Raw genomic sequence first — 27,862 nt, forward strand, 5'->3', positions numbered from 1 at the left:
ACTGTGATACACCTGATGGAGTCAAACAGATAGATATGAGAACATAATAGATGACATCCATAGCAAAAACATATATAAAGAAAATAAAGTATAGAGTACATCAAAAGAGCAAAGCTGACATATCCGGCTGCAAATAATCTACAGTAACAAAAATGAAGTATAGATCACAAAGGTGTAGTATGAAAAGATAGAAGAAACTGGGAATCTCAGGTGGACGAGGCAGGACGGGCAGGGCGAGCTCCACGGATATCGTGAGATAAGTCTTGGAGTGCAGTCATGATATCTGTGCAGAATGTATCAAAATTAGCTCGGTGGGCCACAACATCGGCTCGAATGGCAGCAGTATCAGCTCTAATAGCAACCACTGTATCCTCAAGAGCTTGAATACGCTCTCTAAAGACGGGGGTCTGATTAGGAGCCTCAAGTACGGATGAATCAGAAGAAAAATCCTGAGTTTGCTTCTCCTAGTGTATTGGCGACCTAACTAGAGAGTGCTGCTCTGCATCATTTGTAGGTCGCTTTAAATTAATATCCATACGTTCGACAGCCGGATCAACTGGTGCGTCGTCCGCTGCTGGGTCTACTGCTGCTGCTGACTCCTCAGCCTCTAAATCTTCTAAATCTAAGTCCTCTGCCGCCTGAACTGCAACCTCCTGTAATTGGGTAATAATAGCATTATAGCTCTTGTCCCAGTCCTTCTTCAAGAAGTGATAGGAACCTCTTTCAGAGTGCTCCCGAGGATGGAAAGGATAGCCTTGATCAATCAGTATCTGGGTGATGAGGTGGCCAAATGGGAGAGACTTAGCCCTTCTGGGCTTCTCCTTGCTGATATACTCATCGAAGAGCTTCCTCATCACGCTCCAGATGAGCACGGGAATAGATACCTAGTGGCCCTTGTAGAATGCGTAGAGGGCTGTCAGATAGTCTCCTCGCCGCTAAATCTTGTGCCCAGCCATATATATGTTCCGAAAGAAAATGGAATCAAAGAACCATAGGTTATCTGGAAGATAAGTGTGGGTGGCGAAAGTCTAGCCATTGGCATGGTGACCTGTCAAGAAAAAGGCCATGTCGGCATAAGAAGGCCTGTACAGCCTCGGATATAGCTCATGTAGCTCCGGAGGGCATCGGTGTGGATAACGGCATGATTTGGTTAGCGTGTCCACAGTAATAGTAATCTGATGGCCATTTATGGTAATGACCAGCTCTGCCGTGGTACGTGGGAATGGTCGGAGGTTCTGGAAGAACACCCGAACTAGCCGCGGGTAGACTGGCTCAGTAACTGGGGCAAGAATAGCTGCAAGGCCCCTCTGGATAATATCATCATAAGTGGATTGGGTCAATACCAATCTGGAGAAGAAACCTGTGTCAAAAACTGACTCATGGTCCACTGTCATCTGTGCATATCTAGGCGCGGGCCTGTAACCCTCTCAAGCTGGCTGAGGTGGCTGGTGTGGTGGAGGAGATGGAGATAGTGTAAACGAAGGCTGAGCCTGAGAAGGAGATGGAATATGATCAGCCTCAGCCTCATGAAAAGGTGACTGAGGTGGAGTAGGCTCTAATGGCTCCTCCTGTGCAGGGTCTTGTGCATGAGAAAGACCAGCCTCGGCATCGAAAGTGTGCCTGCCCTGGCAGTGATAGTGACCGCGGGCTACAGTCTTGAGCTTAGGCATGGCCTGAAAAATAATTTAAAAACTTGCAAGGGGAGTCAGTGCCAGAATAAAGAATTGAAAGCACAAAATAGATTCATGCATGTCAAATAAGATAGACAAAGCATATATGACATGAATCTATACAAGTGATAGGAGGTGAACATGTTAAGCAGTATAAGTGAGAAATGCATCCAATGTGGAATATCACAGGCATTGGGCATATAGAAGATAGCATGGTACAAGATAAGATGCATGGAATGTATGTATGAAATCTGTGAAGTTCGATCGATCATAAAAAATTGTGAGATCGATTTCAAAACTTCGATCGATTTGAGAAACTGAAAAAAAATGAGTTCGATCAATCTTTCAGGATCAATCTGAGATAGAAGTTCGATCGATCGAACTGTGCGAAGATGAAAATCAAAAGGTCACAGATTTGTGACGTAGATGGCATGGGGCCTTCACGAATAGTGTCGTGGGCCCATCAACACAACAATTCCTCAATCCTACTCACTTTACAAAGCCCATACTCCCATAAATCAAATCAAAACTCAAATGTATACAAAACATGTAAACATATATATACATAGTGCCTCAAGCTTCATCAATGGAGGAAATCATCAGCAATATATCATGGATTCAACATTTAAAACATGTATTTAACAACTTGAAGCTTGAAATCAAAGATGGGGTTCGGATTTTACCCAAAATCGTGGAGAGAAGATGAGATACGAAAGGAGTAATGCAAACTCAGATTCGAGAGGAGAGAGAAGAGAGAGAGAGAGTCGAAGCTCACTGGATCTCGCCAGAGATTTGCCGGAGATGATGATGAAGATGGGTGCACAGTGGTGACGGGAATGAGGGACTGAGGGTTTGGAAGAGTTGGATCGATCAAATGAATCGATCTTGAGACCCTTATGTTCTATTTTTTTAAAAAAATTTCCCATCCAGTTCGATCGATCGAACTGAGATTTTAGATCGATCGAACTGTGATGGTCTCTCTTCAAAGTATTTTTGGAATTTTTGAAAAATCAAAAACTAAAATTAAAAATTAAAAATTAAAATTGAAAAATAGAAAATATTTTTTGGATTTTTGAAATTAAAAAGTCAAACGAAGTCAGAGATGGTGAGATGAAAAACAGAGATCGATCTGAACAAAATGTTCGATCGATCAGACATAAAGCAAAAATATGCAAGTTTTTGGTTAAAAAATTTGGCTAAGTGTTGGAACTCAAGATCGATCGAACTTTGAAGTTGGATCGATCTAAGGTCTTCTGATCGATCTGAGAATAAGTTCGAACGATGGGATAGAGAGGTGATTTGGATGCAGGTGGATGCAGGTCGAAATTTTTTTAAAGTGTTGGATGCAGGTGGAAGTTCGATCGATCGAACTCTCATTTGAAATCGATCGAACTTATGCAAAATGCTCAATCACAACATAAAAGTTCATGCAATCCTAATCACAGTCCCTAGCCATGTGTATGAACCAAAAACAAGTATCTAGACTTCGCAAGAAATGAAATTAAAGATAGAAATAAGGGAGGAATAGGGTTTTGACATCCTACAAAATGTCGTGCTAGTCTTTAACGTCTCTAGCAAGACATTGGGCTCTTTTAGCCTAGATCAAAGATCTTGTAATGCATCCCCTCCTTGTTGGGGTGATAAATGCTTTGAACTCCACCCAACAAATGGTTCTTTGAAGAACTTGTTGAATTTAGCTTAAAAGAAACTTTTGATCCCTTGTCAATGCAATCACAATCTTTGGGCTTTTATGCCCTTTCAAAGCAAGAATTTGAAACAACACTTTGAGAATGCAAGGTTGAAGATGATCCCTTTGAAGTTTTGGTCTTACACAAAAGCTCACTTCCTTGACATTGAAGATTATAGCATTTATCTACAATATTAACCTCTCCTTCATATTTGTCAAATGAATTGGGTGTGGGATTGAAGATATTCAACTTCACCTTCATGTGGCCAAATGAGATTTTCATTTCCCCGTCCTACAATTAATGTTGGCATTAGCGGTTGCCAAGAAAGAATGGCTAAGGATAACAGGAATTTGGCTTTTAGGATTGGGGACCGGTTCCGTGTCAATGACAACGAAATCGACGGGGAAGAAAAATTTGTCAATCTTTATCAAAACATCCTCAATGATACCCCTAGGCTTCTTAATGGATCGGTCGGCAAGTTGTAAAACTACCGACGTCGGTTTCAATTCACCTAGGCCATATTTGACATAAACCGGGTATGGAAGAAGGTTAACACCTGCTCCTAAGTCAAGAAGCGCCCGATTAATGATATGATCACCAATGATGCATGAAGTACTAGGTGAACCGGGGTCTTTAAACTTTGGTAAATTGTTATGTTACAAAATTGAGCTCACTTGCTCAATCAAAACCACTTTTCTTGGTGCTTGGCTCTTGTTCTTCCGCTTTTAGGTGCACAAGTGTTTCAAGAATTTGGCATAAGCCGGAATTTGCTTGATTGCATCCAAAAGTGGAAGATTGACTTTCGCTTGCCTAAACATTTCCATGATTTAAGTGGTTTTTGCCTTTTGCTTGTCTTTTGAAATGGATCCTTTTAAGGCATCCGGAAATGGAGCTTTTGGCTCAAACACTTTTTCAGCATTTTCTTTTGAAAACTCTTCAACATAAGAATTTTTCAAATCACTTTATTTCAAATCATTTTTCAACAAAACCTTTTCAAACTCATTTTTTGGCAAATCTTTCTTCAAATCATTTTTGAAATCATTATTCAAATCACATTTTGAAGCTTTCTCATTCACAAGATCATGTATATGCAATGAATGAGGAATATGATAGGAAACGGGACGGGTGACAACTTGAGGTTGCACCGGTTCACTCTCTTCATTGGACATTTCAACTTGATTGTTTACAATCCTACCACTCTGCAAGGTAGTCACCGCATTAACATGCTCAATGGTGTGGCCTTCTGATGAGGAATGGGTTTCCACAACACATTGTTGCTTAGGTGGGGCATTCATAGGCATCTTTCCATTTTTTCTTGCATTAAGAGTGCTTACTATTTGCCTTACTTGGGTTTCTAGCTTCGCAATAGATTGAGAGTGGGAATGAAGCAATTGTGTGTTTGCCTCAAGAGTGCCCAAAGCATTCAAAACTTTTTCTTCAAAGGCGGGACTTCTAGCGTTTCCTTGGGAATAAGATTGGTTGCGAAAATGAGAGTTAGCAAATTGATTCCCTTGTGATTGATAAGGTCTATAACTTGGGATCCTTGGTTTAAAGTGAAGGTGGAATGTACTTCCCTTGAAAACCACCTTGGGAAGGGTTTGAGCCCTCTCCCTGGTTTTTCCAAGAGAAGTTCGGATGATTTCTCCAACTTGGATTATAATGAGTACCATAAGGATTGTTCCCTTGGTTCACAAAAGCTGCGTTAACTTGTTCATTAGGTTTATTTTGCACTTGTCTGTGAGGACAATGAGAAGTAGAATGAAGAACACTAGAACAAGTCATACATGATTCATTCGATGTAAGATGAGAATGGTTAGGGAAGGAAGATGCTTGGTTCGCCGAGTTTTGGTTAATCAAAAATTGATCAAACCTTTGAGATAAAGACTTCATTTTGGCGGCTATTTTATTTGAATGGTCGACTTGATGTAAGCTAACACTCTTCCTACCTTGTGAATTTCTACCATTCTTGGATGATAATGTTCTATGCAAAGAATTCTCACTCATGCTCTCATAAAGACGCCACACGTCATCCTCATGCCTATCAATGTATGAGCCACCCATGGAAGCATCAAACATACCTTTGTAATTGTCCAATAAGCTCTTAAAGAAATATTGAACTAATTGCCATTTGGGCATGTCATGATGTAGACACTTCCTAAGCAATTCATTAAAGCGTTCCCATGCCTTATGAAATGTTTCTCCATCCCTATGTGTGAATTCTCTAATGAAAGTTCTCATGGCATTGGTCTTAGAAACCGAATAATATTTCTTCAAAAACTCTTGTTGCATTTCTGCCCAAGAAGTTATTGGAAAAGGCCTAAGATTGTTAAACCAATATTTTGCCTTATCCTTTAAGGTGAATGGAAAAAGTTTGAGTCTTAAGACCTCCTCCGGCATGTCCGTATATTTTACGGTAGAACATACTTTAAGAAACTCATCCAAATGCTTGTAGGGTTCTTCACTTAGAAGTCCATGATAGTTAGGAAGCATTTGAATGGTTTGTGGCTTAATTTCATAGTGATGTGCTCTAAATGGTGGCAATTGAATGCATGTGGGTGCATTATATTTATTAGGCACATAGTGATCTCTTAAAGCAAGTGGAGGATTAGCAATTTGAGGTGCAACATGGGCACTATGCTTTGATTTCCTTGCATGATGGGAGGTTTTGGAGCATACATTGGCCTTGGCATTCCAAATGGAACTTGGCCTTGTTGTTGTTGTGGTTGGTGAATGAATGGCCTAGGCATGTCTAGTGGTGCTTGAATGTTCTCATGATGCACATTTGGATGGAGGATACTTTGTTGGTCTATGTGACCAAGGTCCTCTACTTGCTCTTCATTATTGCCTTCCATTGATGTAATGGATTGGGTAGAACTAGAACTTCCTCTTCCCCTAGGATTTCTAACTACTGATTCAAGATGCAAATCAAGAGGGACAAGAGTTGGTTTTAGTGATCTACGACCATGTATGCACAAAACACACAAACACAATGACTGAACAAACACTTCAACTTCATAACAATTCAATGATACTTCCTCCACAAATACTTAACCCATACTCCTATGCCTTAACAACAATAATGCAAAGAACAATTAAGAATGCCTCCACGCGGGCACACGATTTATCTAAGAATTTAAAAACAAGCCTCCACGCGGGCCGACGATTTAACTAAGGGATTGAGTAAAGAAAGTCTCACAAAGGTCCTTTAGCACTTCAACTCCAAATTCAGCTTAGCTTAGTAATTTTTTTAAATTTTTAGCATTTTTCCTTGCTTGCTTAGCTCCTTTGATTGAATGCTCCTTTGCTTGCCTCCTAGCTCAATGCTCCTTGTCAAAGATGAACAAACACAATAAGTGATCAAAAGAAAAATAAAAACAAAGTAAAGACACGATCAAAAGAGTACTAATTCCTCATTGATTCCACAAATACGACGTTGCCTAATCCCGGCAACGGCGCCAAAAACTGGTACTGGTGTGCCGTTCACCACAAGCTTAGAAAGTGTGCATTAAAGCGAGGGCCAAGTTTTACATTTATAAAAGCCACTATTACCTTCACTAAAAATATAGTTAGGGCGAGTAGGGATCGTCCCAAGGGATTGGAGTTGAATTTGGTTGTGGAATCACTATTAGGGTTAGTAGGCCAAGTGATCAAACAAATAGTTGGTTGGTTGATTAAACTAGAGAGCAAAATAAACTAAATAATTGAATGCAATAAAGAGTAAGTAAGAGAGAGAGATCTTGGGGTTTAGAGGTCACTACCAAACAATACTTTTCTACACCCTTAACAAGTGACTAATAAGGGAAATGTATGTTGCAATATTGATATGTGTGTGTGTTTGGTTGATTCAATTAGCAAGGGTGACCAATTAAGTATATATTGTCTAAGCAACATGTGAAAAGTACAATATATCTAACAATTAAGTATATATTGTCTAAGTAGCATGTGAAAAACACAATATATCTAGAAAGTCATTAATCCTTTCATTAAGCTCACAAGCCAAATACACCACAAGGTTAGAGACATATGCAACTTGCATTCAAAAGTATGGAACATCAAACAACAAGCATGGATTGTCCTCCCATCTAACAACTATGCTACCACTACACTACAATTAAGCTAATGATATGAAATTAAACTAATTAAGTTAAGGGAGAGGCACAATCCATCAAGAAATGAGCATGAACCATCAAGAAAATTACAAGAGCATTAAGCACTATGTTTTGACAATCTTTAGATCTATGGCATTAATACACATAGACATGCATCAATAACATAAGAATCCCATATAGATTATGACCTGGATCAGATCGATTCTTTTTTGAATCTCAATACGTGCAATTCCCTCAACACCGGAGGATATTCGCATATTTTTTTGTACATAATTCTTAACACATGCAATCCCGTATTTTTTGATCATCTTGGAGACCCTCAGAATAATTTTTTCGTTGTGCAAACCAAAGGATATGGTTGACATTGATGCTTTTGATAATGCATTCTCAGTTCAACACTACCATGAAACTTTACTTCGTCTATCAAATTCTCACTTCTTCATTCACAAATGAAGATTCAGAAAAAGACTGGGGTCTATTGCGATTCTAGTCTTTCTAGACAAACAGTGATATGATAAAAAGGGTGAGAGACTGAAAATTACAATTAGAGGGCCATCTTTTGAGAAATTCCCATGGGTGTACAGACCCTCAGTTTGTGACAGCTAAAAAAATGAGTATAAATAGTGACAAATGACAAAGTCTGCTTCTTTTATTTTGGTTTCTTTATTTATTAAAATATGTTGCTTTAAGTCCCCCTTAGCGGCTAAAAGAAAAAAACTGGCACAACAATTCGATAACAAGAAAAATAGATCATCTTAAAGAAAGAAAACAAGATTTCATAGATGACTTTATCACTCCTTAGATGAAAATTGCAAAACTGCAAAACTGAAAACTATACTTTGTGATTAGAGTTTATATGGATTTTGATAAATATGATATTAGTGAATGCACAAGATGTGCTAATTGGTCTATTGTTTGAAGTCCTAAACATATTACATGCATTAAATAATTCCAATTGAACTTTAAACGTTTTTAGAGTTGACACATCATCAAAAAATACTTGCTGATTGGAATTTCTATTTATTCAATTGTGAGATATATAAGAAGTTCTTAAAATTCTTTCTTTCCTTCAATCATTTGGAATATGCTGCATGTAATTCTTTTACATGCTTCTGATAATTTTGTTTACAAATAGCTTTGCTCCATATGTATATTTTGATTAAAAATATTTTTGGGTTTTGTTTATTTACATTGCAAATAGTCCAAATATACAGATATGCTATATGTTGTGGTGTCAGAACTCCGAGAAAAAAAGTGGGGGCAAACTGAACACCAAAAAGTAGCCTCGGACCTCAAGAATCCTGAGGCATCAAAAAATACAATTTCCTCTAACCTCGGACCTCAAGAGTCCGAAGGTATCAAAAATATGTTGTCTATCTGCATTTGCAATTCTTATATCCAAGACAGAAATTTTGTGTACCTCCTCCACGGGGAAAGTGCTAGGCCCCATGTCCTCTTGACCTCCATCGTTCTCCTTGAACATCTGCAAAGATCCGATCTTGAAATTCAAACCCTCTGGATGATTCAAAATTGTGTGTAAGCACTTGACCATCACTGTAGGGGGACCCTTATTTTCACCTGAAAATCAGTGGTGACCACTCTTTGGATGATCCAAAATGTAAGCAGCAACTTCCCTTGGTGCACCTTCCAACTCTGGTACCCTTCTTCAATCCTTCACCTAACAAGGACAACCCCCGACGGTTTTTCACAGCCATGGGTTCTTTATCAATCAGCTTAAAAACAGATATATACTTGCTCCCTGATGTATCCAACATTAAATATGCTCCTTCTGTACCCTCTGAGGACCTGATTGGATAGTTCAATCTATCTGACCCTTTAGAGGTAGAGTTATTCAAATTCCAAATAGCCAAAGGTATTTCGATTTTTTGATTAACAATCACAGGTTTTATCCAAAAATTTATATCAGGAGGCTTTTCTAGGTATAACAAGATTGTTGTCAACATTTTTAGCCCTAATTTTAGCAGATTTCTGACAAAAAAGTGAATCATAGCATCATTATTTTTACAAATATCATTAATCAATCTCTGAACCTCCAGCTGCTCACCATTACATAATACCTCTTGATTATCAAGATTAACCAAACCATTCTTCTTTTTAGCAATCTGACACTTAACGTAGCCAACGTCTCGGCACCGTTCCACATGAAATATGAATTATTTTCCACAAGATGTTCTCACATTGATGACATGAAGATCAGAGAGACGGTGAACCAAATGCAAAACATTCCCCTCACTGACCACATAATCCCGAATGAGAGAATTGCTCCGTGACATTTCTCTCATCCTCCATGTTAGAAATTTGTCTAAAATTCATTTATGACATGGCAAAAATCTTTTGGCTAAAGAAGTGTGATGGTGAAGCTTCCAAATTAGCGTCCGAATGAAGCTTTGAAATTCTTGGGCAACAAGAATTATTCTTGGGCAACAAGTGTTATTTGGCTTCCAAAGGAAGCTTTGTAATATACTTAGACACCAAGTATATTTTTGGCTATAAATAGCCTTGCATTCATTCAATGAAAAGCATCCGAGAGGCATCCAAGAATAAGACAATACTCGAATCAAGAGAGCATATTGGTTTTTGTTTGTGTGAGAAAATCCTTTTGCGTGTACAATCTTCAAGAGAAAGTTGAAGCTTGTATTTGGGTGGGTTTTCTCTTTGTGTAAACCATATATTATTTAGGGTATTTCTTGTGAGTGTTGTGTGAGTCTTCTTTGTTGGTGAGTGAGTAGTGTGAGAAAAGAGATTAATAATCTTCTTCTTTATAGTGATACGAATCATTATTGCCCATGGACATAACTCTATTTGTGAGGGTGAACCACGTATAAATCCTTGTCTCGTTTGTGTGTGCCTATTTTTTTTTATTTTTATTTTTTGTCATTATTTTTCACTTGTTCTCATAAACTCCTATTTGATCCTTTTTTCATAACACTCCACAAACCAACTTCCGTTTTTTCACAACAAATCCTTTATAGGACTGAATCTAAAGCCTCACTAACTCGACCGAATTAGACTCCAATACCCGCATTGGAATCATATTACCCGATACAGCCACATATATTAAAATGGAATCGCTTGAGGGATGATTATGTATGTGATTAGGAGAAACCACAGATTTATTTTGAATGTGAGTTATTGCAGCACTAGAAGACAACATTTTGATCATCAAAATTGAAAGAAATTCTTAAGCCCAAGAAGTAGCCTCGGATCTCAAGAGTCCGAAGGCATCAAAAAATAAAATCCATCCTAGACTACACGACTAATGGTGCAAATATGGTTTTGGCCAAAAAGTGTAAAATTCATATTCATATTTATTGAATTATAAATTGTGATTATTGTAAGAGTGAATTATCTAGACCATTTCGAAGCTCTGGGCTCACTAATAAGACACCGATGTTTGCTTCAAGTATCAGTTAGCGGGTCAAGATCTTGACACAATTATGTCGACCACATGATGCACGAGTGCAATCAATCCCATCATCTTCTTTCAGATTTTATCCAGAGGCAGATCTAAGATTTGCAGAGGCTGCAAGTTGAAATCCAGAGCAAGCCATGAATGTATCACACCGATTATAAAAACAGTGACTGGTCGAACCGGCCAAGGGTACTGTACGGTGAAGTTGAAGCCAATGAAGGTTTATCATGGGACAACTACAACACCTTATTGGAAACTTGAAGCATTTTCGTCAAAAAGATAAGTAAAATCCTTACCAAGGTTGTTAAAATTGGGATTCTACGTAGAATCGTTTTGGGTTCCGTAGAATCGGAATCGTAGAATTGGATCGTGAATCGTAAGATTCTACCAAATTGTGAAAAAATAATTAAAAATAACTTCTAAAACAATAAGATATGTAAAATATAACCAAAATAAGGCCAAAACACACAATATTACATATCCATGAGTTCACAAATCTCAAATCCTAATAATATTCTAAAGTGCGAATATAAATAAAAGAAAATATTCCTAAGTCTGAATATAAATAAAAGAGAATGTAACACAAAATAACATGGTCCACAAATTTCAAATCCTACTCATCCCTCTCCAAAGTTAGAAACTAAAATTACGTATCAATAAAGTCATCATTCAACCCTTCACCATCTTCCTCATTAGCTTCATCAATGGGATTTAATGGCTACAAATCTTCATTATCATCAATTGCATATATTTCCTCAACTACAAAGCATAAAGAAAGAACGAAAATTAAAAGTTTTGCATTCATATAATTCATATAACTAGTGTTTGAGCATTCTGACAGAGGAGAAAGAATTGAGAACTTCCAACAAGATACAATTTTCTGTAGCCCATGGGATGTATCCAGTTTAATCTTCCAACAAGTAAAAATTGATCATACACTCATTTCAATAACATGAATATAAATTAGGATATGTACAGAAAACAATAATATATAATGATATATATAAGCATTCAGAATAATGATTGTCATTAATCCTTAACAAAAACAACATTTTTTTCTTTCTTCCATACCTAAAGCTGTGCAATCTACTTTATTCTTTTCTTTTTGGACTAGAGGTATGAAGAATATCACTCATTTTGATGCCTATTTATATATGTAAAAAAAAAAAAAAAAAAGTAAATAAGAAAAGGTATAACTTGAATGAAATATGTTACATTTAGCTTGTTTAAATTACGCAACCACAGACCCCTTGTAATATTTACAGGACATCCTTTTTTTTTTTTTTCTTAATACTATTTGTGTCTTTCTGGTGTAGCTATTTAATTACTTATTGCTACTAGTTTCAATTCAAATTTGGTTCTGTAATTTTAACAACAATATCAGATAGATCAAAATATTATTTGGCTTCAAAATTTGTAAAAATTAATGTAGTATTTGTGATTCCGCTAGCTAAAATTTCATGAAATTAAAGGGTGTCAAGGCTGATAAGATTTTCTGGACGAAGATTTCGAGAAGAATTAGAGAATAGCAATCAGTAATCACCCACTCACTGTATCCATGATTCCATACTAAAAGAAGAGGGAGAAAAAGAATTCTTGGTATAGAACATACCTAGTCGAGCCGCCGAACCTGCTGCTGTATGGAATGGATCCAATCTGCTATATAAAGGCCTCTGCACTGCCGCCTCCTCTCAGCTCTCAGTCCTCACTCTTGAGTCTTGACTTCCCGTTTCTAATTCTATAATAGAGTAGGGTTTTCTATTGTCATGTTTTGTTACTTTGTATTTTATAATTTATAAAATAAATAATAAAACATATAATTTGGTAAGTTTTGGGCCAGACCTGGCCCAAACAACTCATACAATTAAGGCCCAAAGACCAAATATTATAAAGGCCCGCCCAAACACCCGTTTTGGTAGAATCGGTAGAATCGTGTAGGATCGTACGATTCTACGATTTTACAAATGATTCTACCGATTCTACCCCCGATTCTACCAATTGAACGATTCTGCTCCGATTTGACTCGATTTTGAGTTCTGAGTCGTAGAATCGTGCGATTCTACGACTCAAAATCGTGATTTTGATAACCATGATCCTTACAACTTAAAGTACAATTTATTTTGACGAACTGCTTTACTTTTTGATTCTGCACACTTCATCATTCTAGAACTTATCTTGCTTTAGCAAATCAATGGTAGAACTAAACCAAAAAATAAAATAAAAAATCAATGGATAGGTGCATCTGCATATTTCGAGCCTGAAGTTCCTTTATCATCCCAAGGATCGTACCTAATGGCTGAACTAGGATTGAGAAAGGAGAATTTCCTATGTGAAAATCCCTTATTTGAGTATAATAGTCTAAAGGTGAAAGGTAATTCACCTTAGAAATCCTCTTCGAATAGAGTCATTGTTACACCAATTTAGACCTGTCAAAAGTCAGAAGATAAAAGTAAAGAGTCAGCCTCACGACATAAGAAAAAGGTCCTTTGAGCTTCAAAGAATAGGTTTTCCGCCCTTACTTTGCGTAAATATAAATAATGCAAAAAGTTTTTGCAGTAGACTTAAATGTTTATTTCAAGCACAATACAAGATATTTCTGAAGCATCCACATGCCAATAATTTGAATCATCTAACTCCTCGGGTAGCTAAAACAACCTATTTGACTCTCCCTCAGATTGAGAATGATCCTGAGATAAGGATCCTAACGTGTTACTTTTTAGGATTTACCCCTTTGTCCAAAACTACCTGTCCATATATTGGTGCAGTAATAGGATAAGCACAAGAAATTTTATGTAGCAAATTTTATTTATATCAACAAATGATCACCTAAGAGAAGACTGTATCTTAAAAAAAATATAATAATAATAATAATAATAATAATAATAATAATAAACTTTATTTAATAAGGGAAGAGAAGAGACAAAGTAACTTACCTTGGTACCTTTGGAAGATCATGGAATTCCAAAGAACAGACAATAAGGGGCATGAATAGACTATAAATTGAGTAAGACTACATAACAGATTAGTCAAGGTGATTTTCATATACATGTATATGTAAATATTTACTGTTTTATTCAATCATTTCTTTACATAGTCTCTCTTGCTTCTTCCCTAAGCTACGTACAACATCTGAAGTGAATGAAATATAAGATAATAGTATCAATTAGATATTAAAACAAGAGAAATTAAAGCAATCTGGACTAGGTCGCATGTGGCAACGTAATTGATTTTTCAATTGACACTCTTTATGGATGTACAATAATTTCTGAATGAAAGTCTTCATGTAGTCTATGGAGCTGCTTAAGACAATTGCAGTTGCAAAGTACATTTTAGATAACGATCTAAAAGACTTTAATATGTTTAATGAATAACAATAAATACAAGATGTGGTGTTGGATCCATTATTTAAATTAGTTCTAAACATATAGCATGCATCAAGTCATTTTTAGAGGTATCAATTGCTATATGTAGTAAACGTATAAATGCTCACTGATTAATAGGAGCTCCATTATCAATTGGGAAATAAATGAAGTTCTTCAAATTCTTTCTTTCCTTCAATCAGTTGGCATATGTTGCATGTAATTCTTTTGCGTGTTTTTTACAATTTTCTACACATGGACGATTATAAATAGTTTTCTATTTATCTTTCAGTCTTATTTGATCCATGTTCATATGTTGTTCACTAATATTTGGGTTTCTTTACATGCCAAAAAGAGCTAATTCCCAAGTGAAGTGGCAAATAGCACATTTAAGCCAATCAAAAAAATAATGGCCTCAGAAACTAGTGTAAGAGCAACAAATAGATTATATGAAAATTACCCGGTGGTGGTGGCCTTGTCGCTACTACACCACAAGCTTAAACTGTGTGCATTAAGGCAAGGACCAAGTTTTACATTTATAAAAGTCACTACTACCTTCACTAAAAATATAGTTAGGGCGAGTAGGGATCGTCCCAAGGGATTGGAGTTGAATTTGGTTGTGGATTCACTATTAGGGTTAGTAGGTCGAATGATCAAACAAATAGTTGGTTGGTTGATTAAACTGAAGAGCAAATTAAACTAAATAATTAAATGCAATAAAGAATAAGTAAGAGAGAGAGAGATCTTGGGATTTAGAGGTCACCACCAAACAATGCTTTTCTACACCCTTAACAGGTGACTAATGAGGAAAAGGTGTGTTGCAATATTGATGTGTGTATGTATTTGGTTGATTCAATTAGTAAGGGTGACCAATTAAGTATATATTGTCTAAGGAACATGTGAAAAGCACAATATATCTAACAATAAAGCATATATTGTCTAAATAGCATGTGAAAAGCACAATATATCTAGCATGTCACTAATCCTTTCATTAAGCTCACAAGGCAACTACACCACAAGGTTAGAGACATATGCTACTTGCATTAAAAAATATGGAACATCAAACAATAAGCATGGATTGTCCTCCCATCTAACAACTATGCTACCACTACACTACAATTAAACTAATGTCATGAAATTAAACTAATTAAGCTAAGGGAGAGGCACAATCCATCAAGAAATGAACATGAACCATCTAGAAAATTACAAAAGCATTCATTTAAGCAAAATGTTTTGACAATCTCTAAATCTAAGGCATTAATACACATAGACATGCATTAATAACACAAGAAATAGAGACAAACACATGAACATCTATTCTAGCATACATAGACATATGGATAGAATGAAATGATCAATTGGAAGCATTAAACTGCATAAATCATTGAATAAACAAGATCTATATACATAAAAGTGCCAAGACATGTATTATAACACTAATCCCTCAATAATACACAAAATCAAGATGTAGAAAGCATGCTTAGGGCTAACTCTAGCCCCAAGAGGATGTCTAGCCACTCATGGTAATGCTTCTCCAACTCTCAAGGGCAAACTCCATGGAAGAAATCTACTCCTTGGTTGATGAAGAGCTCCCAAGCTTGTGTCTCTAGCCTCCTCCTCCTTTCTTCCTCCCTAAGAATAGCCTCTATTATGATAAATCAATCTAAGTGTCCTAAGTATCTTTCATAAAGTGTATCATATTCTATATATAGGTAGGTCAAATGACATACAAAATGAGCTGGGGTCGTGCACAAAATATTCCCCAATGATTGGATAAGGACAGTTTTCAATAGACTGGAAATTTAACTTTTTCGCACTAGAGGAAGTTGGATCGATCGAACCTTGGACTTGGATCGATCGAACATAGTTGAGATCTATCGAATTGAAGTTGGATCGATCCTCAATGGTGGCGCTTTTTGGATAAAAACAAATCTGAGATATTTCGAAGATATTTTTGGGAAAAGGACAAAAGTGGTTGGTAGGGTGGTACAACTAGATAAGATCAATCATTTGGATAAGGACAAGGTAGTTCGATCGATCGAAGAATGATGTTGGATCGATCGAACTTTGAGATCTCTGAAAATGTCATCATGGCTCAGATCCATCTTGAAGTGCTGAGATCGATCATGTTGGATCGATTGAACTTTGATCTGAGATCGATCGAAGATGTTGAATTCCACCTTTTTCTTCCTTTTGCTTCCACTTGGCTCCATTCTTTGATTCATCCCAGAATTGCTTCATTTCTGCTCTTATTTGGCTGAGTTAGCTTATTTTCGGTATAAGTGCCTGAAAATGGAAATAATACGAAATCAATCTAAAATGGTAAAGTAAGATAGATAAAGGTACTAGAATGCCTAAGCTTAAGGGGTTTAAATATGCACTTTTCAGCGCTCATCACCAGCCAACCACTTGTTTTAAGTTTTTGTCTACGATGTCGAGCTAGGTCTCGGAGAGTAAAATGAAGACGATTACACGAAGATGGGGAATTGAGGACATCGGTGTTGAGGACATGGTTGTAGTTGATTTGGTATTTTGGGATCATCTCATTTGAATGGTGTTGAGGTTGTCTAATCTTCTTCAAATTAAAGCTACACAAATTGCATTGTGCAAGAACTATAAAATGTTTTTTTTTTTTTTCGCAACCGAACAAACATTGCAAACCACATGAAAGAGCGTTAGTGGATGCAAGTTTCTGAATGCTCAAGGTAATACACTGAGGATACCGAGTACGACGCGGATCGGATACAGCCCACATGACACAAAATGGGCTAAGTCGGTGATCCTGATCCGAACCAACCAATCTCAAGCTAGGCCTAAGATTGAATAGTGATGCTGAAGGCCTATTAAAAGTAATCGAGCCCATGTCAAGGGAGGCCTAGAACATGGCTCAGTGCGAGGAATTAGTTAGGAGACCTCTAGGACCATTGTAACAGTCTATAAATAGACTGAAAATAGAGGGAAAGTGGGAGAGATATGATTGAAGTGTAATAAAACTCTGTTAAAATTAAGAGAGAATTTTCTTGCATCTTCAATTGGCGCCGTGTGTGGGAAACGATGAGGATTGAGTGACGATTGGTTACAAGTGATTTGATCGCGAGTGATTCGTGACGAAGAAGCTAAATCAAGATCAGCAAATCAGTTTGGCTGAATTTTGATTCTGGTTGATTGTGAGAGATTCGCGTTTGATCTACGCAGATCTGATCTGTGCTTGTTCAGTCGATCAACACGATTGTGTTCTGTTTGGCAGAGTTAAACCTGACGAGTTTACGGTGGAAGCAGTTCGGATCTGGCCTAGAAAGATTAGAATTCAGCTGATTTGAGTCTAGATCTAATGCGATCGCATTAGCGAAACTCAGATCTGATTAGAAATTTGCAGTTAATGACTTTACTCCGATCAGGAATGATGATCGGAGGTGAGAGCTCAAATCCATTGGAGAATGGCCAGCAATCGAAACTCGATGAATTGATGAGTGTAATCGAAGCACTAAGAAGAGAGAATGCAGAATTGCGAGCTGGAATGGAGCGTCGTGAGGCTCCTGCTATTCCAAGGCCACCTCTAGTAGGAGAGGGAGTTGTGCCATCTAATGTTGCTCATCACGATGATCCGAAAGGAAACAATCGTATGGATCTTCATCGCGAGTAGATTATGCCAAGCGATTTACCTCCAAACGTCCGTCAGATGGAAGAGTGGGAATGATCTATCCATTTGGATCCGCATCGCGAGCAGATCATGCGAGAAGAAGTCACCGCTTTTGATCCAACTCAGGGAAGGTTACGGCGCGATGAAGCAATGGAGTTTGGCCATCATGGAGCTCTATCACCGTGGCATAGGGGATTCACGGATGACAGACTGTTTGATCCACCATACCGACCTTCAATGCCGACGTATGATTATAGGGTTTCAAGAGAAAGATCTGTAGATCCGAGGATTCCACCACAGTTTTCAAGGGAGTATGAAGCACTCCGTTCCTCCGCAAGAACAATTACATCACCATTCACTAGTGAAATCTTGAACACTCCGAATTCGAGGAAGTTTTCCATGCCAGTATTCATTCTGTTCGATGGAACGACCCACCCGATCGATCACATTTACCACATTCAGTTGAAAATGGCTTTGAATACGAACAATGACCCTTTGATGTGTAAATGCTTCCCTATAAGCTTGGCAGGGCCAGCCCTCAACTGGTTCAAGAATCTGACTGAAGGCTCAATCGCTAGCTTCTAAGACTTGTGTGATAAGTTCATCAGCCAGTACTATGGGAATAAGCGCCTAGCAAAAGATGTTTTAAGCCTTTTTACTATGAAGTAGCATGAAGATGAACGGCTTCAAGCTTTCCTCACCAGGTTCAATCTTGTCAAGAGCATGGTAATGGAATGTCACCGATCCACGGCAGTTCAAACATTCAAGCTGGCCATGAACCGAGGGACACCATTCCACACAAGCCTGGTGGTAAATACGCCGAAGACCATGGATGAACTGTATGAAAGAGCTGATGGTTTCGTGCGTTTGGAAGAAGAGGAAGCAGTTAATGCGAGAAAAACGTCGATTATCTCAACAGATGAGAAGTCTAAAGCCAAGATTCGGCAAAAACAAGCTCCACCACAATGTCAGACCTCCTGGAAAGCAGAGAAAAGGCCCAGAGAAAAAGAGTTGGTTACTCCCCTCAAAGTCACTCTAGCACGACTGTATCAAAAGAACTAAGATAAGTTTCATCCTCCATTACTAAGCAGACAACCTCTTGAACAAAGGGACCAATCTAAATATTGTGCTTTTCATAGTGACTTTGGTCATCAGACTAATGAATGTAGGAACTTAAGGAGGCAAGTGAAGATGCTGATCGCAAGGGGAGACTTTGGAAGATATGTTCAAGGGCCAGCACAGGAGCAGAACCGACCAACTGAGCAAGTCAAGAGATATCAGAAGCTGAATCACCATAACGCTTAGCCCATTCAGATTATAATTACAATTCTTGGCCGACCTGAACAGACAGCAGAGTCTGAAGAGTTGCTCCGAACGCGTCTCCATCAAGCATAAATGAAAAGGAGGATAGGCAGTGTGAATGCTCTGCACCAGCAGCATGCATCAACACAGATAAAGTTCGATAGAATGGATTTGCTGCGAGTTCAGGTTACTCATGAAGACCCTTTGGTTGTTAGCCAGACAGTCGCAGAATGCCTGGTGCGAAGGGTGCTCATTGATCCAGGGAGCAGTGCAAATGTCATGCTAAGGGTTACTTTTGATTAGCTAGAGATCAAGCCGGAGGCACTTAAATGCACTGGAAATCCTTTGTTGGGATTCGATCGGCACAGTAGAATTGCTTGTCCGAGCTGCCGAGAGGGAACTTGTTAAAAGCTTTGTGGTAGTTGAAATCCATCCAACGTACAATCTGTTAATGGGAAGAGGATAGATTCATAGGGTCCAGGGAGTCCCATTGACCTTGCATCAGGTAATGCGATGTTTGAGCCCGGATGGAAGCAAGGTGATTGATATCCATGGGGATCAAGTTGCTGCTAAGGAATGTTACTTGGTAACTCTGAAAGCTGCAGCGAAAGGAAAAGCTCCCGTCCGCTCTACTAGCCCAGGATAACAATTGCAAAAGCCTCCCCCCAGCACGAACGGGGAGGAGGAGCCTCCGGTGTTGACTGAGGAGCCTCTAGTTGATGTCCAAATTAATCATTTGAGGCCAGACCAATCCACAAAAGTAGGATCAGGGCTTGCAGAGGAAGAAAAACGCCAGTTAGTTGATTTCCTTTCTCAGAGCGTGTGATACCCCTCGGATCTAAGACACGGGTTGATCAGGCCTAGGCCCAGACCCAAACCCGAGGGAATATTAGACAATTAAGTATTTTAAAATGAATACAGATGACAAAATGAAATAAGAATAAATATTAAAAGCTGAAAAGAATACTAATATAAAATCCTCAACTGATAAAACTTAATAAAATCCAACTTCCAAAACCTCCATGATTACAACTTGGGAATCCATCTAGTGGACCCCTAATAAAATCCCAACTGAACTGAAAACTGAAAGTGAATAAAACTAAAACATCGAGAGGAGTCCTACGTAATCTGACGAATGAAAAACTGTCCTCGAATAGCATGATTAAGCTCTAAGGCTGGAACTATCCTGTACCTGAAAAGAATGGAGTGGGTCAGGCCCACGAACAAGTTCTAATCTGATTGCAATCCATACAGTGACCCGATACGCAGATACACCCTAGATACCTCACAATATCTATTTAGTCCATGCATATATATATATCCACACTAAGGGACATTCACTGGACTATAATAAGGGTCTCAACCTAAATAGAAGGCAACATGCGAATATGCACCCAAAGGTGGGCATGAGTACCTAGACCTAATAGGGTACACTTCAACCTACTATATCCAGCTACACATCCACTGCATATACACACCCTAACCAACGAGCCTGAGACTCAAGCTCATCTCGTGGTACCATAATCATATATCTAAAGTCCGTCCCAAATCCAAAGTATGTCATTCAATTGTTCATTGAGGTGATGTATGTCATTCAATTGTTTATTGAGGTGACATACGAAACACAGTCCAGTTAGTCATTTAACTTATTCAGCTGATATGACTTAACTACAACCAACTAAACCAGGAAGTCACCCAACTTAGTCAGTTGATCTGACTTAAACACAATTTAGGATTCAATAGTTTACAATCTATTCCGTTAATCCGATGGGTTAGGTTTTAGCGTTTTGAAGCTAAACCGTGCATAGTATGCCACTGTTCCATACCAGTGCATACAATCCTCCATAATCATGTAACTCTACGCGTGTAGCACGTACCTCCTCATCAGATTTTTTCATATTATTAATCAGTTCAGCTTTACTAGGAGAGGGCCCCCAAACATCGCTTGGTGTAGGCCCGAAGCCAAGCATCCGCACACGACCAGGTCTCTCTTCTCTCCTCACAATAGAGAACAAATCATTGGAACTGCCAATAGGCGAGTCACAGTAACTTTTTTGAAATTCTTTTATGTTTTCCTGCCAAAAAAAAAATTGTTTGAACTACCATGACATACTGCTATGAAACATCCAGACAAATCTAATAAAATGAATGATAGAACAGGAATCTAGAAATAGCTGAACAGAAAAGTAATTAGATAACAAATTGGTAATGATGAAAGCTAAAGTGTTTTGAAATAGCAGTGCATCACATAATGTGAAAATATAGTTGTACGTACCTTTGAACTTTCATACAATCTAAAGCTTCAAAATATTCACACCCACTTCATTTACAGACAAAATGCTAGAAATTAAAGGAATGCTAAAAATTATGTGCAATATATTGACATTTCAGAACCTAAATAATAGTACTTAGCTTCAACCTGAAGTCTGAGGCCCATTTATTTATTTGTGTGTGTGTGTGTCTGAGGTCCATTTTACTTACAAATACTTGCATGCTTAACTAAATTTCTGTTATTTTTAATTTATCCTCGTTTATTATTGTGTAGTTGAAGATTTCCTTGTTCTTGACTCTGTGTCTTAGTTGCTTTGGCAGAACAACACTCTAATTCAGAAAGATTAAAGCAGGTTCGCTATTCAAAGTATTATTTTTCTTATACATCAGTATTTTATGGTAGTACTATATATGATTTTTTTTATTTTTTATTTTATTGTTTTGAGCAAGTAGGGGATTACCCAGGTCCTCTCTATCATAGATGGTCAGCATCAACCTTAGCTGAATGGTATGGAGCTGTTGGAAGATGCTCAACAGAATAAGCATGTTCTATCCACTGGATGTGAAAAGTATCTTGAGCCTGAATATTCACTATTTGTTTTTTTTACCACACTAAGATTATGATTGTATTAAGACACCTAAGTAATTAATTATCATTTTATGAACCAGGATTGACATGTTACTTCAAGGTGGATTATGTGAGGGACATCTAATAGAAATAGTTGGGCCATCATCATCTGGGAAAACACAAGTAAGAACTCCATTCACTTATAATTACAATCATTAAAACGAAACAAGTTAGTTGAAATTTCAGATGCTTCTGAATTATGTTTCTAACTGTTTTATGGCCTCTAAATCACTAAATTATTATACTATTCTTGGCCCACAATTTGATCACCAGATTTACCAGAGTTATGCTATTGATCTAAAATCTTATAACTGTCCAGGTTTGCCTACAAGCAGCCTCAAATGTTGCAAAGAATAATATGGGTGGTGTTGTGTTCTTAGACATAGGAAATTCCTTTTCTCCTAAACGCATTGCACATTACATCAGCCAGATCTCAGATCATACTGATAAAGAGGTCAGGCATCTTGTCTCGTTGTTATAGTTCTTTCTTTCTTTTTGTTTGCTCAGATGGTCATCTTTGGGTCTGGAAATAAATTCAGGAAACAACGCTCTTGGACTTCCTTTTTAGGCATGTTGTTGATGCTTGCTCCATTGTAATTTTCCAAGAAGATTTGTTCCCAATATAATTCATAGTACATGGTATGTAAAAATTTCAGTGACTTTCTGGGTTGGGAGACCTTGTGTGTGCGTGACATTTCTGGTGATTGTCTTCTCTTAAGATCTACGTGCATGTCCCCACCCTTTTTCTTGAGATTCCTCTTCCGGCTCTAATTTTTTTGTCAGGGATCTTTCTTGCAGGGGAACTACTAAATTCTTCATCTTATATGTTGAACTTGTTTCAGTTGTAGTTTATTTTATTTGGTTATGGAGAAAAAAACGCTAACATTTCTACAAAACCTGATTTTTTTTTTTTTAAAAAAAAAAAAAACAAACAAACAAACATAATAGGTTCTAAAAGCCTTCTACATAGAAGCACAATTGCAATTTAACTTTGAGCACCACAAAACCTAATCCAGATGGGAATAGCAAACATGTAATCCCATGAATTGATAATTTATATAAGATACTGAAAATTTTGCATGCCTGATTTCAGTTAATTATTGATCAGAAACAATATCTGACCATTCAAGTCCCAACTGAAATATGATCTTCAAATCTAACAAGATTTCAAAGCAAACACAGTCCGCCTAGAGGTAAGAGTTGGGATAAAAAAACAATAACTACAATAAAACAGGCATACTATTATGAATCTCATTCAAATACCCAGTAAAGGGTTTCTATCCCCTGATAGAATTGTTCAAAATTCAAATATCCTCATAAAGACTGCACCAAGAGTAAAGATCTATAGAAGTAGCCCATCGTCCATCATTACCCACTCCTCAAGGATCCAAATAATGGAATTATTCAAAGCTGTAGTAGCTACTTCTGAAATACAACTATATATGTGTATATCATACTTTTACCATGATTGAAAATGCAAGGATGACCGAAAACTATACATGTGTATATCATACTTTTAACTTTATATGTGTATATCATACTTTTACCATGATTCAAAAGGCCACTGCACTGGTATGAGTAAGAAATTAACACAAACAATAAACAACAAATAGCAAATACTTCTCTTCCACAACACAAATCAATCAACAAGAAGCCTCCACATACAATGATCCCATACTCCCATGCTTTTCAACAAATACAAGAAAGTAAATTGCCTCCACACGGGCGATGATAAACAATGAAATTCAAATGCCTCCACATGGGCCGATGATTTAAAAATTGGTCACTTCAAGGCATGTGACCCCCTAATACACCGCAAAGAGTTTAAAATTTGGTCACTTCAAGGCATGTGACCCCCTTTTTGCAAAATGGAAGCATGAAAACTTACAATCATCTCCGAAGCAGCAGCATCAGTAGCTTTGCCATCCTTATTTATATGTGTGCGATTGAATAAATCTGCACGAGAAAGCTGAATACCTTCGTCTTCCTCAATCTATAAAAGAAACATAGACATTGTGATATATATTATTATACCACTAACATTTATAATCATTCAACGACATAAGAACTGAAATAATTTATATTGCTAAAACTTCAACTAACCTCGGCAGAAACACATGCAAAGCTTTTTGTCCTTGTAGTATACATCATTGTCTGCTTCCCACGACGTTCTTTGTTTTTTTTACTGACCTCCTACAAAAAGTGAGAAAAAGTAAACGTTCTAACACTCCACCTAAAATAATGACTGAAAGTAGGTAAACTATAAATTCAACTCATTGACTTTAAACAAAATTGGTAGATGGAGGATTACCTTCGTCATAGGCGTACCCCAATGCCTAACCAAAAATTCCCAATGCTCCTTTTCAACATCAGGTGGTGGGTTTGCCAATCTTTCTGCATCTGTATCCCTAACTGAGTAATATTCACTTTTTAATTCACACTTGTACCCCCTCCATTTTTTTCCGATGGAGGATATTGTCCAATGTTTTGACATGATTCCCACATCATACTTTCCCTAAAAATGTGATAATTGTTGCATGTTAATCCACTTTTTCCATAAAAATTATTTTAATATCATTGAAGGGTTTTACCTTTACAACGTTCCACATATCCTCTTTCAGCTGTTTAGGCATCTCCCACCAAGTTTTGTAGCACAACGGAGCTAAATTAGCATTCCGGGCAAGTGTTCCCAAAAAATTAGTATATGTACCACTTCCAGGGCCGATCGGTTGTCCAAACTTATTAACCCTAAACAAAAATTAACAATTGTAGATTGACGAGCCCGCTTAATATACGCCAAAATGATGTAGTGAATGTGCGGTTGAAGAAAAGCCTTTTGGGTCAAGTTTAAATTTATAAAAAACCACTACTAACACTACTACTAAAGTAGCAAGAGTGAGTAGGGATCGTCCCAAGGGATTATACGTGTTGGAATTTAACTTCAACTGTAGCGTATCACAAGATTGCAAAAGATAGAGATTGGTTGATTAAACTAGAAAACAATTAATTAAAATGAAAGTGAAATAAAACTAATTAAAGATAGGGATTTAAGAGATATGAAGAGAGGACTTAGGGTGTTGGAATCACCACTAAGCTCATGTAATTAACCACCTGCTTTCCATTAATGGGGAATACATTGTTGTGAACAAAATGCAATTACCAATTGCAATATTAAGTATGGACCATCTAATTTAAGAATGAATTGTCTACCTAAACTAAGTGTAGCACAACCCATCAATTTTAAGCATGACCCATCTAACTAGTAACAATTGTAGCACACATCAATCTAGAGAATCATGGAATTTGCAATAATAAGCCATGGAATATCTAAGCAAGCATAGTTTGTCTACCTACCTATAAGCATGAATTAAATTGTAGAACAACCCATTAAGCATAAGTATAAACCATTAAATTAATTGACAAACTCATTCAATGAAAACCTATGCTTAGCCATCACTAAATCTTTAATTATTCACACATAGACATGTAACCAACATAGAGAATCTAGTGTACAGATCAATTCCCCAAATAATCACACATAAGACAACATGTAATTAAAATAGAGAATCATAAGGAAGAATTAAATCAACAATCACAAGGCTAGAGCATTAATCACAATAATATATATATAAATCCCCAAAAATAGAAATACAAGGGTTTAGATTACACAAGACTTTGGGCTTATCCAAGCCCTAAGTATAAATCTAGCCAATCATGGAGGAAGTGGATGTGGTCATGGAATCAAGCTCCAAATATGGCTCCATCTTCTTCTTCCTCTTCTTCTTCTTCTTCTTTAAACCTCTAGAGATGGAGAGAGAGAGTGGTCTAGAGATGGATCTTGAGATGTGCCTCCACTTCCCCCTTTTCTTCTAACCCTAATATCTAACTTTCTAGAGAGATAAAGTAAAATTACAATGTAAAAATAAAATGATAAAAAGCTTCTTTACAAATAGGTCACTTCCCTTTATATGGAAGGTCCTTTTCTTAGTCACTAAGTCATGAATATAACCCCAAAAATATCTAATCCCGTACTATGTGGTAGGTGGACTTTTGGGCGTGCACGGTAATAAGACAGCTCGCTGCCAGCAAAAGTTCGATCGATCCAACTTTAATTTTCGATCGATCCAACTTTTCGATCGATCTGAGAAAAGTTCGATCGATCTCACTTTTTTCTAGCGATTGATCTCAGAAAGTTGGATCGATCCAACTTGAGAGTTGGATGGATCCAACTTGGCAGATTTTCAGCATCAGCCTCTTTTTGCTCCAAATCAGCCTCCTTTTGCTCCGGATCATCACTAAGACTTAGTTTGACTCCGAAAAGGCTTTAAGAAACCATTTTTAGCTCGTTTTAACTTTATTGACCAAAAAAGGGAAATAACACGAAATTAGTCTAAAACGGAAAAATAAGATAGATAAAGGTTCTAGAATACTCAAGTTTAAGGGGTTTAAATGTGTACTTTTCAGCACTTATCACACTCCCAAACTTAAATATTACTAGTCCCTACCAATGAACTACAAAGTAAAGAAATGAAATGAACAACTAATTAACTATGAACTAGAAAGCAATAAAAGGATAACACCACTTTCGTAGGGAACACGATTGCACTTAGCATATGCAACAAGCCTTTTAAACCCCTAGGTTACCCCTAGTGGATGAGTGAAGTCTTGTGATGGTTTCCAGAAATGATATCCACAAACATTAAGCTCATTTTTACAAAAGAGACACCAATATTGCAAATAAGCATTGGGAGAAAACTACCTCAAGTATGCAATTTTACAAAGCAATCTCCCAAAATTTCAATATCAAGCAAACAAGTATGGTCCTCCACACATCAAGAAAATGATCATGCAAATCAAAACAACTCTAGAATCCGTTTTGAATGGACCGGCATCAAATGTGTTGCTATCTTAGCCAACTAAAGAAATGATCACATCCTTACCCTCAAACTAGCACACAAATCTAGTATCGATCATCAAGATAAAAAATGGACCTTTTATTAAAGCTTTATTGCTCTAGGTGCGCTTATTATTTTCATTCAAATTTTTTTATTTTTTTTTATTTTTAGGATCAAAGATGGAAACATGGTGCAATGTGTTGATCTATTAAGCTTTTTAGTGATCCATGAGATCGAGCGTTAGGTCAATGACTCCCAAACCAGACGGCTTTAGGGCATTAGGTGTTCAAACACCCCTACAGACTTACAAGCTCAAATCAATTAGATTACAAATCAAGACAACCTCCATCTAATAATTTCCCACTTCTCACCTTTTGGGAGAAGTTCTCACTTTTTTATTGCTTTTGCAACTGTGACAGCCCAAGTTTTGTAAACCCGTTGCGTCAGTGATGACCAAAAGAAGACCCGATAATGGATCCGAAATGCGGAAATGAAAGGTGAAACAACGGTCTCTAGAGATACAATGCGTCTCTAAGACACCAATGTGACCCTCAATGAGGTCACGAAACCCAAAGTAAACAAATGCAGAAGTGTCGTTTCAAAAACAGACAAAAAGAACATAGGGGTAAAATGGTCATTTTGCAAAAAGTGGATTCAAGTGCTATCGAGCACACCGCTAGAAAGACAATGAAAAATTAGTCAAGTTCAAAATTTTTTTTACTCAATTTGGAGTCCGGACGGGGGAGAAAGGTCAAAAACAAAAATGATGTCGTGGCGGCCCGACGAGGACAACCCACCACTGCTGCAACTGAGAGTAAAAATGGGCATCTAAACGAACTTTTTTGGAAAAACTCAAAGAAGAAATCC

General features: G+C 37.4%; 1 long non-coding RNA gene and 2 pseudogenes across 1 annotated transcript; 1 reads left to right on the forward strand and 2 right to left on the reverse strand.

Annotated features, from left to right (window-relative positions):
• Nucleotides 1-206: 206 nt before the first annotated feature.
• LOC132272576 (phosphatidylinositol 4-kinase gamma 4-like) lies at nucleotides 207-10,642 on the reverse strand (annotated as a pseudogene).
• Nucleotides 10,643-19,294: 8,652 nt separating this feature from the next.
• On the forward strand, nucleotides 19,295-22,668 carry LOC132272577 (DNA repair protein RAD51 homolog 4-like; annotated as a pseudogene).
• Nucleotides 22,669-23,871: 1,203 nt separating this feature from the next.
• Nucleotides 23,872-24,731, reverse strand: LOC132273279 (uncharacterized). Its single transcript, XR_009470068.1, has 3 exons — nucleotides 24,692-24,731; nucleotides 24,204-24,615; nucleotides 23,872-24,093 (listed from the first exon to the last, which is right to left on the reverse strand). It is a non-coding gene; the product is annotated as an uncharacterized LOC132273279 (long non-coding RNA).
• Nucleotides 24,732-27,862: the final 3,131 nt, after the last annotated feature.

Source organism: Cornus florida, unplaced genomic scaffold (assembly GCF_030987335.1).
Source record: "Cornus florida cultivar Cherokee Brave unplaced genomic scaffold, ASM3098733v1 CherokeeBrave_3.0.0_Hap2_Chr09, whole genome shotgun sequence".
Lineage (NCBI taxonomy): Eukaryota > Viridiplantae > Streptophyta > Magnoliopsida > Cornales > Cornaceae > Cornus > Cornus florida.